Below are 10,000 nucleotides of genomic sequence, written 5' to 3'. Positions count from 1 at the left end.
TGCCTTCAAAGTGATGTGGGAGAAGTTTGGGATCAAAAGGAATTGATCTTGCCATGGTTGGTGCATAGCCAAGTTCATGATTTTGGTGTTTTGGCTTGATTTTGTGGCTTGGTGGTGATTTTGGTGAAAAACGAAAATCATGGTTTTGGAAAACTGGCTGGACTCAATCCTCACAAATGCCTTCAAAGTGATGTGGGAGAAGTTTGGGATCAAAAGGAATTGATCTTGACATGGTTGGTGCATAGCCAAGTTCATGATTTTGGTGTTTTGGCTTGATTTTGTGGCTTGGTGGTGATTTTGGTGAAAAACGAAAATCATGGTTTTGGAAAACTGGCTGGACTCAATCCTCACAAATGCCTTCAAAGTGATGTGGGAGAAGTTTGGGATCAAAAGGAATTGATCTTGACATGGTTGGTGCATAGCCAAGTTCATGATTTTGGATTTTTGGCTTGATTTTGTGGCTTGGTGGTGATTTTGGTGAAAAACGAAAATCATGGTTTTGGAAATCTGGCTGGACTCAATCCTCACAAATGCCTTCAAAGTGATGTGGGAGAAGTTTGGGATCAAAAGGAATTGATCTTGACATGGTTGGTGCATAGCCAAGTTCATGATTTTGGTGTTTTGGCTTGATTTTGTGGCTTGGTGGTGATTTTGGTGAAAAACGAAAATCATGGTTTTGGAAAACTGGCTGGACTCAATCCTCACAAATGCCTTCAAAGTGATGTGGGAGAAGTTTGGGATCAAAAGGAATTGATCTTGACATGGTTGGTGCATAGCCAAGTTCATGATTTTGGATTTTTGGCTTGATTTTGTGGCTTGGTGGTGATTTTGGTGAAAAACGAAAATCATGGTTTTGGAAAACTGGCTGGACTCAATCCTCACAAATGCCTCCAAAGTGATGTGGGAGAAGTTTGGGATCAAAAGGAATTGATCTTGGCATGGTTGGTGCATAGCCAAGTTCCATGATTTTGGTGTTTTGGCTTGATTTTGTGGCTTGGTGGTGATTTTGGTGAAAAACGAAAATGATGGTTTTGGAAAACTGGCTGGACTCAATCCTCACAAATGCCTTCAAAGTGATGTGGGAGAAGTTTGGGATCAAAAGGAATTGATCTTGACATGGTTGGTGCATAGCCAAGTTCATGATTTTGGTGTTTTGGCTTGATTTTGTGGCTTGGTGGTGATTTTGGTGAAAAACGAAAATGATGGTTTTGGAAAACTGGCTGGACTCAATCCTCACAAATGCCTTCAAAGTGATGTGGGAGAAGTTTGGGATCAAAAGGAATTGATCTTGACATGGTTGGTGCATAGCCAAGTTCATGATTTTGGTGTTTTGGCTTGATTTTGTGGCTTGGTGGTGATTTTGGTGAAAAACGAAAATGTTGGTTTTGGAAAACTGGCTGGACTCAATCCTCACAAATGCCTTCAAAGTGATGTGGGAGAAGTTTGGGATCAAAAGGAATTGATCTTGGCATGGTTGGTGCATAGCCAAGTTCCATGATTTTGGTGTTTTGGCTTGATTTTGTGACTTGGTGGTGATTTTGGTGAAAAACGAAAATCATGGTTTTGGAAAACTGGCTGGACTCAATCCTCACAAATGCCTTCAAAGTGATGTGGGAGAAGTTTGGGATCAAAAGGAATTGATCTTGACATGGTTGGTGCATAGCCAAGTTCATGATTTTGGTGTTTTGGCTTGATTTTGTGGCTTGGTGGTGATTTTGGTGAAAAACGAAAATCATGGTTTTGGAAAACTGGCTGGACTCAATCCTCACAAATGCCTTCAAAGTGATGTGGGAGAAGTTTGGGATCAAAAGGAATTGATCTTGGCATGGTTGGTGCATAGCCAAGTTCCATGATTTTGGTGTTTTGGCTTGATTTTGTGACTTGGTGGTGATTTTGGTGAAAAACGAAAATCATGGTTTTGGAAAACTGGCTGGACTCAATCCTCACAAATGCCTTCAAAGTGATGTGGGAGAAGTTTGGGATCAAAAGGAATTGATCTTGACATGGTTGGTGCATAGCCAAGTTCATGATTTTGGTGTTTTGGCTTGATTTTGTGGCTTGGTGGTGATTTTGGTGAAAAACGAAAATCATGGTTTTGGAAAACTGGCTGGACTCAATCCTCACAAATGCCTTCAAAGTGATGTGGGAGAAGTTTGGGATCAAAAGGAATTGATCTTGGCATGGTTGGTGCATAGCCAAGTTCCATGATTTTGGTGTTTTGGCTTGATTTTGTGACTTGGTGGTGATTTTGGTGAAAAACGAAAATGATGGTTTTGGAAAACTGGCTGGACTCAATCCTCACAAATGCCTTCAAAGTGATGTGGGAGAAGTTTGGGATCAAAAGGAATTGATCTTGCCATGGTTGGTGCATAGCCAAGTTCATGATTTTGGTGTTTTGGCTTGATTTTGTGGCTTGGTGGTGATTTTGGTGAAAAACGAAAATCATGGTTTTGGAAAACTGGCTGGACTCAATCCTCACAAATGCCTTCAAAGTGATGTGGGAGAAGTTTGGGATCAAAAGGAATTGATCTTGACATGGTTGGTGCATAGCCAAGTTCATGATTTTGGATTTTTGGCTTGATTTTGTGGCTTGGTGGTGATTTTGGTGAAAAACGAAAATCATGGTTTTGGAAAACTGGCTGGACTCAATCCTCACAAATGCCTTCAAAGTGATGTGGGAGAAGTTTGGGATCAAAAGGAATTGATCTTGCCATGGTTGGTGCATAGCCAAGTTCATGATTTTGGTGTTTTGGCTTGATTTTGTGGCTTGGTGGTGATTTTGGTGAAAAACGAAAATCATGGTTTTGGAAAACTGGCTGGACTCAATCCTCACAAATGCCTTCAAAGTGATGTGGGAGAAGTTTGGGATCAAAAGGAATTGATCTTGACATGGTTGGTGCATAGCCAAGTTCATGATTTTGGTGTTTTGGCTTGATTTTGTGGCTTGGTGGTGATTTTGGTGAAAAACGAAAATCATGGTTTTGGAAAACTGGCTGGACTCAATCCTCACAAATGCCTTCAAAGTGATGTGGGAGAAGTTTGGGATCAAAAGGAATTGATCTTGACATGGTTGGTGCATAGCCAAGTTCATGATTTTGGATTTTTGGCTTGATTTTGTGGCTTGGTGGTGATTTTGGTGAAAAACGAAAATCATGGTTTTGGAAATCTGGCTGGACTCAATCCTCACAAATGCCTTCAAAGTGATGTGGGAGAAGTTTGGGATCAAAAGGAATTGATCTTGACATGGTTGGTGCATAGCCAAGTTCATGATTTTGGTGTTTTGGCTTGATTTTGTGGCTTGGTGGTGATTTTGGTGAAAAACGAAAATCATGGTTTTGGAAAACTGGCTGGACTCAATCCTCACAAATGCCTTCAAAGTGATGTGGGAGAAGTTTGGGATCAAAAGGAATTGATCTTGACATGGTTGGTGCATAGCCAAGTTCATGATTTTGGATTTTTGGCTTGATTTTGTGGCTTGGTGGTGATTTTGGTGAAAAACGAAAATCATGGTTTTGGAAAACTGGCTGGACTCAATCCTCACAAATGCCTCCAAAGTGATGTGGGAGAAGTTTGGGATCAAAAGGAATTGATCTTGGCATGGTTGGTGCATAGCCAAGTTCCATGATTTTGGTGTTTTGGCTTGATTTTGTGGCTTGGTGGTGATTTTGGTGAAAAACGAAAATGATGGTTTTGGAAAACTGGCTGGACTCAATCCTCACAAATGCCTTCAAAGTGATGTGGGAGAAGTTTGGGATCAAAAGGAATTGATCTTGACATGGTTGGTGCATAGCCAAGTTCATGATTTTGGTGTTTTGGCTTGATTTTGTGGCTTGGTGGTGATTTTGGTGAAAAACGAAAATGTTGGTTTTGGAAAACTGGCTGGACTCAATCCTCACAAATGCCTTCAAAGTGATGTGGGAGAAGTTTGGGATCAAAAGGAATTGATCTTGACATGGTTGGTGCATAGCCAAGTTCCATGATTTTGGTGTTTTGGCTTGATTTTGTGACTTGGTGGTGATTTTGGTGAAAAACGAAAATCATGGTTTTGGAAAACTGGCTGGACTCAATCCTCACAAATGCCTTCAAAGTGATGTGGGAGAAGTTTGGGATCAAAAGGAATTGATCTTGACATGGTTGGTGCATAGCCAAGTTCATGATTTTGGTGTTTTGGCTTGATTTTGTGGCTTGGTGGTGATTTTGGTGAAAAACGAAAATGATGGTTTTGGAAAACTGGCTGGACTCAATCCTCACAAATGCCTTCAAAGTGATGTGGGAGAAGTTTGGGATCAAAAGGAATTGATCTTGACATGGTTGGTGCATAGCCAAGTTCATGATTTTGGTGTTTTGGCTTGATTTTGTGGCTTGGTGGTGATTTTGGTGAAAAACGAAAATGTTGGTTTTGGAAAACTGGCTGGACTCAATCCTCACAAATGCCTTCAAAGTGATGTGGGAGAAGTTTGGGATCAAAAGGAATTGATCTTGGCATGGTTGGTGCATAGCCAAGTTCATGATTTTGGTGTTTTGGCTTGATTTTGTGGCTTGGTGGTGATTTTGGTGAAAAACGAAAATCATTGTTTTGGAAAACTGGCTGGACTCAATCCTCACAAATGCCTTCAAAGTGATGTGGGAGAAGTTTGGGATCAAAAGGAATTGATCTTGGCATGGTTGGTGCATAGCCAAGTTCCATGATTTTGGTGTTTTGGCTTGATTTTGTGACTTGGTGGTGATTTTGGTGAAAAACGAAAATCATGGTTTTGGAAAACTGGCTGGACTCAATCCTCACAAATGCCTTCAAAGTGATGTGGGAGAAGTTTGGGATCAAAAGGAATTGATCTTGCCATGGTTGGTGCATAGCCAAGTTCATGATTTTGGTGTTTTGGCTTGATTTTGTGGCTTGGTGGTGATTTTGGTGAAAAACGAAAATCATGGTTTTGGAAAACTGGCTGGACTCAATCCTCACAAATGCCTTCAAAGTGATGTGGGAGAAGTTTGGGATCAAAAGGAATTGATCTTGACATGGTTGGTGCATAGCCAAGTTCATGATTTTGGATTTTTGGCTTGATTTTGTGGCTTGGTGGTGATTTTGGTGAAAAACGAAAATCATGGTTTTGGAAAACTGGCTGGACTCAATCCTCACAAATGCCTTCAAAGTGATGTGGGAGAAGTTTGGGATCAAAAGGAATTGATCTTGCCATGGTTGGTGCATAGCCAAGTTCATGATTTTGGTGTTTTGGCTTGATTTTGTGGCTTGGTGGTGATTTTGGTGAAAAACGAAAATCATGGTTTTGGAAAACTGGCTGGACTCAATCCTCACAAATGCCTTCAAAGTGATGTGGGAGAAGTTTGGGATCAAAAGGAATTGATCTTGACATGGTTGGTGCATAGCCAAGTTCCATGATTTTGGTGTTTTGGCTTGATTTTGTGGCTTGGTGGTGATTTTGGTGAAAAACGAAAATGATGGTTTTGGAAAACTGGCTGGACTCAATCCTCACAAATGCCTTCAAAGTGATGTGGGAGAAGTTTGGGATCAAAAGGAATTGATCTTGACATGGTTGGTGCATAGCCAAGTTCATGATTTTGGTGTTTTGGCTTGATTTTGTGGCTTGGTGGTGATTTTGGTGAAAAACGAAAATCATGGTTTTGGAAAACTGGCTGGACTCAATCCTCACAAATGCCTTCAAAGTGATGTGGGAGAAGTTTGGGATCAAAAGGAATTGATCTTGACATGGTTGGTGCATAGCCAAGTTCATGATTTTGGTGTTTTGGCTTGATTTTGTGGCTTGGTGGTGATTTTGGTGAAAAACGAAAATCATGGTTTTGGAAAACTGGCTGGACTCAATCCTCACAAATGCCTTCAAAGTGATGTGGGAGAAGTTTGGGATCAAAAGGAATTGATCTTGACATGGTTGGTGCATAGCCAAGTTCATGATTTTGGTGTTTTGGCTTGATTTTGTGGCTTGGTGGTGATTTTGGTGAAAAACGAAAATCATGGTTTTGGAAAACTGGCTGGACTCAATCCTCACAAATGCCTTCAAAGTGATGTGGGAGAAGTTTGGGATCAAAAGGAATTGATCTTGGCATGGTTGGTGCATAGCCAAGTTCCATGATTTTGGTGTTTTGGCTTGATTTTGTGACTTGGTGGTGATTTTGGTGAAAAACGAAAATCATGGTTTTGGAAAACTGGCTGGACTCAATCCTCACAAATGCCTTCAAAGTGATGTGGGAGAAGTTTGGGATCAAAAGGAATTGATCTTGACATGGTTGGTGCATAGCCAAGTTCATGATTTTGGTGTTTTGGCTTGATTTTGTGGCTTGGTGGTGATTTTGGTGAAAAACGAAAATCATGGTTTTGGAAAACTGGCTGGACTCAATCCTCACAAATGCCTTCAAAGTGATGTGGGAGAAGTTTGGGATCAAAAGGAATTGATCTTGACATGGTTGGTGCATAGCCAAGTTCATGATTTTGGTGTTTTGGCTTGATTTTGTGGCTTGGTGGTGATTTTGGTGAAAAACGAAAATCATGGTTTTGGAAAACTGGCTGGACTCAATCCTCACAAATGCCTTCAAAGTGATGTGGGAGAAGTTTGGGATCAAAAGGAATTGATCTTGGCATGGTTGGTGCATAGCCAAGTTCCATGATTTTGGTGTTTTGGCTTGATTTTGTGACTTGGTGGTGATTTTGGTGAAAAACGAAAATCATGGTTTTGGAAAACTGGCTGGACTCAATCCTCACAAATGCCTTCAAAGTGATGTGGGAGAAGTTTGGGATCAAAAGGAATTGATCTTGACATGGTTGGTGCATAGCCAAGTTCATGATTTTGGTGTTTTGGCTTGATTTTGTGGCTTGGTGGTGATTTTGGTGAAAAACGAAAATCATGGTTTTGGAAAACTGGCTGGACTCAATCCTCACAAATGCCTTCAAAGTGATGTGGGAGAAGTTTGGGATCAAAAGGAATTGATCTTGACATGGTTGGTGCATAGCCAAGTTCATGATTTTGGTGTTTTGGCTTGATTTTGTGGCTTGGTGGTGATTTTGGTGAAAAACGAAAATCATGGTTTTGGAAAACTGGCTGGACTCAATCCTCACAAATGCCTTCAAAGTGATGTGGGAGAAGTTTGGGATCAAAAGGAATTGATCTTGGCATGGTTGGTGCATAGCCAAGTTCCATGATTTTGGTGTTTTGGCTTGATTTTGTGACTTGGTGGTGATTTTGGTGAAAAACGAAAATCATGGTTTTGGAAAACTGGCTGGACTCAATCCTCACAAATGCCTTCAAAGTGATGTGGGAGAAGTTTGGGATCAAAAGGAATTGATCTTGACATGGTTGGTGCATAGCCAAGTTCATGATTTTGGTGTTTTGGCTTGATTTTGTGGCTTGGTGGTGATTTTGGTGAAAAACGAAAATCATGGTTTTGGAAAACTGGCTGGACTCAATCCTCACAAATGCCTTCAAAGTGATGTGGGAGAAGTTTGGGATCAAAAGGAATTGATCTTGACATGGTTGGTGCATAGCCAAGTTCATGATTTTGGTGTTTTGGCTTGATTTTGTGGCTTGGTGGTGATTTTGGTGAAAAACGAAAATCATGGTTTTGGAAAACTGGCTGGACTCAATCCTCACAAATGCCTTCAAAGTGATGTGGGAGAAGTTTGGGATCAAAAGGAATTGATCTTGGCATGGTTGGTGCATAGCCAAGTTCCATGATTTTGGTGTTTTGGCTTGATTTTGTGACTTGGTGGTGATTTTGGTGAAAAACGAAAATCATGGTTTTGGAAAACTGGCTGGACTCAATCCTCACAAATGCCTTCAAAGTGATGTGGGAGAAGTTTGGGATCAAAAGGAATTGATCTTGACATGGTTGGTGCATAGCCAAGTTCATGATTTTGGTGTTTTGGCTTGATTTTGTGGCTTGGTGGTGATTTTGGTGAAAAACGAAAATCATGGTTTTGGAAAACTGGCTGGACTCAATCCTCACAAATGCCTTCAAAGTGATGTGGGAGAAGTTTGGGATCAAAAGGAATTGATCTTGACATGGTTGGTGCATAGCCAAGTTCATGATTTTGGTGTTTTGGCTTGATTTTGTGGCTTGGTGGTGATTTTGGTGAAAAACGAAAATCATGGTTTTGGAAAACTGGCTGGACTCAATCCTCACAAATGCCTTCAAAGTGATGTGGGAGAAGTTTGGGATCAAAAGGAATTGATCTTGGCATGGTTGGTGCATAGCCAAGTTCCATGATTTTGGTGTTTTGGCTTGATTTTGTGACTTGGTGGTGATTTTGGTGAAAAACGAAAATCATGGTTTTGGAAAACTGGCTGGACTCAATCCTCACAAATGCCTTCAAAGTGATGTGGGAGAAGTTTGGGATCAAAAGGAATTGATCTTGACATGGTTGGTGCATAGCCAAGTTCATGATTTTGGTGTTTTGGCTTGATTTTGTGGCTTGGTGGTGATTTTGGTGAAAAACGAAAATCATGGTTTTGGAAAACTGGCTGGACTCAATCCTCACAAATGCCTTCAAAGTGATGTGGGAGAAGTTTGGGATCAAAAGGAATTGATCTTGGCATGGTTGGTGCATAGCCAAGTTCCATGATTTTGGTGTTTTGGCTTGATTTTGTGACTTGGTGGTGATTTTGGTGAAAAACGAAAATCATGGTTTTGGAAAACTGGCTGGACTCAATCCTCACAAATGCCTTCAAAGTGATGTGGGAGAAGTTTGGGATCAAAAGGAATTGATCTTGACATGGTTGGTGCATAGCCAAGTTCATGATTTTGGTGTTTTGGCTTGATTTTGTGGCTTGGTGGTGATTTTGGTGAAAAACGAAAATCATGGTTTTGGAAAACTGGCTGGACTCAATCCTCACAAATGCCTTCAAAGTGATGTGGGAGAAGTTTGGGATCAAAAGGAATTGATCTTGACATGGTTGGTGCATAGCCAAGTTCATGATTTTGGATTTTTGGCTTGATTTTGTGGCTTGGTGGTGATTTTGGTGAAAAACGAAAATCATGGTTTTGGAAATCTGGCTGGACTCAATCCTCACAAATGCCTTCAAAGTGATGTGGGAGAAGTTTGGGATCAAAAGGAATTGATCTTGACATGGTTGGTGCATAGCCAAGTTCATGATTTTGGTGTTTTGGCTTGATTTTGTGGCTTGGTGGTGATTTTGGTGAAAAACGAAAATCATGGTTTTGGAAAACTGGCTGGACTCAATCCTCACAAATGCCTTCAAAGTGATGTGGGAGAAGTTTGGGATCAAAAGGAATTGATCTTGACATGGTTGGTGCATAGCCAAGTTCATGATTTTGGATTTTTGGCTTGATTTTGTGGCTTGGTGGTGATTTTGGTGAAAAACGAAAATCATGGTTTTGGAAATCTGGCTGGACTCAATCCTCACAAATGCCTCCAATGTGATGTGGGAGAAGTTTGGGATCAAAAGGAATTGATCTTGGCATGGTTGGTGCATAGCCAAGTTCCAAGATTTTGGTGTTTTGGCTTGATTTTGTGACTTGGTGGTGTGCCAAGAATCATGAAATTTTCAAAGTGGTGGTTTTTGAGTTTTGTTGGTTGGAAAGTGTCACAAATGCATGCAGAATGAGGTCTAGAAAGTTTGGTATCAAAACCAAGCCATCTTGATGTGGTTTTGAATTTTTGAAATGTTGGAAAATAGAGGGTTTTGAAAAAAATTCATGAAAATTCGAAATCTTGGCCAATCCTAACGAAACTTGGTGGGCACCTTCTTGATATTATTATGGGATGGACTGGAAAAAATCACGCAAAAATACGGTGTCTAGATACGTTTTTCCATTTTTCCCGATTTTCCACATTTCGGGTCTTTGGAAAAATAAAAAAAATACTTCCCCATGTCGAAAAATTCTAATTTTTTGCAGGCAATGTTGTACCATTTTTATGAGGATCCCTGCAAAAAATCTCGTGAAAATTCGTTCTCTAGGTCCCAAAACAGAACTTATGTCTACTCAAAAAAAGTGTATCTACTTGTACAAA

Source organism: Phaseolus vulgaris, chromosome 6, assembly GCF_051622355.1.
Source record: "Phaseolus vulgaris cultivar YP4 chromosome 6, ASM5162235v1, whole genome shotgun sequence".
In the NCBI taxonomy this organism is placed as follows: domain Eukaryota; kingdom Viridiplantae; phylum Streptophyta; class Magnoliopsida; order Fabales; family Fabaceae; genus Phaseolus; species Phaseolus vulgaris.
Note: the sequence above shows the minus strand (reverse complement) of the source record.